This window comes from Tupaia chinensis, unplaced genomic scaffold (genome assembly GCF_000334495.1).
Source record: "Tupaia chinensis unplaced genomic scaffold, TupChi_1.0 Scaffold147608_1, whole genome shotgun sequence".
Classification (NCBI taxonomy): domain Eukaryota; kingdom Metazoa; phylum Chordata; class Mammalia; order Scandentia; family Tupaiidae; genus Tupaia; species Tupaia belangeri.
Window position 1 is genome coordinate 827583 of NW_006207460.1, and position 1810 is coordinate 829392.

General features: G+C 40.7%; 1 pseudogene; it reads left to right on the plus strand.

Moving 5' to 3' along the window:
- The first annotated feature begins 487 nt into the window (after positions 1-487).
- LOC106734045 (60S ribosomal protein L9 pseudogene) lies at positions 488-1195 on the plus strand (annotated as a pseudogene).
- Positions 1196-1810: the final 615 nt, after the last annotated feature.

Here is a 1810-nt window from a genome sequence, read left to right on the forward strand (position 1 = left end):
TCTACTTAGATTTTAAAAATAACAAATAAAATTAAGCAAAAAAGAAAGAAGACATTTGGGGGACACTTCCATTAATTGCAGGTATGAGCCATACTTGGTTCCTGACAAATCAACTAAAAAGTTATGAACTACTGGGAAAAGTTGAACACTTTAGTCTTTGCTGTTGAGATGTTAATTTTTTAAAGTACGATAAGGATTTTTTTTTTTTGGTAGAATAATCATTTTAGAAGTATTACTGAAATGTTTAAGTAAATTTTTATATTTAGAATCTACTTCAAAGTCGGGGCCAACAGATGGTGTGGTGTTTAAAGGCGCTGGACTCCCACATGGCCAACCGTGGTCCAAGTCCCATACCTGGTAGCTTGCTTTCTCGCATTCTTTCTCTCTCTTTTGCTTGCTCTGTTCCTCTCTGGTCAAAAGTAAATAAAGTTAAATAAAATAATTATTAAAAAAAAGAAAAAGAATCTACTTCAGAATTATTCAAGGGAAAGTGGGGGAGAAAAAGAGGTGGGGGGGGCAGGTAAGTTGTTGAATCATACATTAAGAAGTTGAAAATTGGCTCTTTGCTGTGCCTACTGGGCTCTTTGCTGCACCTACTGCGAGGATGAAGACCATTCTCAGCAACCAGACGGTCGACATTCCCCAGAACGTCGACATCACCCTGAAGGGACGCACCATCATCGTGAAGGGTCCCCGAGGAACCCCGCGGAGGGACTTCAACCACATCAATGTCTAGCTCAGCCTCCTTGGGAAGAAGAAGAGGCTGTGGGTTGACAAATGGTGGGGAAACAGAAAGGAGCTGGCGACTGTTCGCACTATTTGTCGTCATGTCCAGAACATGGTCAAGGGTGTTATGTTGGGCTTCCGCTACAAGATGAGGTCTGTGTATGTTCATCTCCCCATCAACGTTGTTATTCAGTATAATGGGTCTCTTGTTAAAATCCAAAATTTCTTGGGTGAAAAATATATCCGGAGGGTTCGAATGAGACCAGGTGTTGCTTGTTCAGTATCTCAAGCCCAGAAAGATGAGTTGATCATTGAAGGCAATGATATTGAATTTGTTTCAAATTCAGCTGCTTTGATACAGCAAGCCACAACACTTAAAAATAAGGATATAAGAAAATTCTCGGATGGTGTCTATGTCTCTGCGAAGAGTACAATTCTGCAGGCTGATGAGTAAGATCTAAGTGTTTTCCAACTACAGTAACAAGCTGGATAATTTCTTTTTTTTGAAGAGGTTTTTTTTTTTTTTTTTGGAGAGGTTTTTTTCTCTATAGGGCGCATGCGCTCGCCAGACAGAGACAGACAGAAAGCGAGAAATCACCCCCCGGGGGGGATGGCCACACCGCAATCCCTTCTCCTCCATTGTCCTCTCGGGATCTTGGGCACGCACACACGTGCCTGGCGTGAGTTTTAAGCCACCGGGTCCAGGACACAAACCATGGTTGACTACATGGGAGTCCAGCGACATAGCCACCACGCTAACTGCTGGTCCCAAGCTGGATAATTTCTAAGGCCTTCATATGACATTTTAAAGATAATAAAAGATAACAATTGATTTGAAACGTTCTTAAACTGATTATTCTTTTCCAACTACTTGGCAAGTAAGCAACTAAGGAATAAAGAATTACTCCTAGTAATAGGAGTATGCTAAGAACAATACAGAATTCCTGATCAGGAATTTTTTTGTCTAGTTTTTCTTCGTAGGAACAAGTGGCTTAAATCTGGTTTTTGAAGGAATAGCAAGGATATTTCAGTCAAGAGAAATATAATATCAGGCAATGTGGCTGTTCATGGATATAGAGGTTGA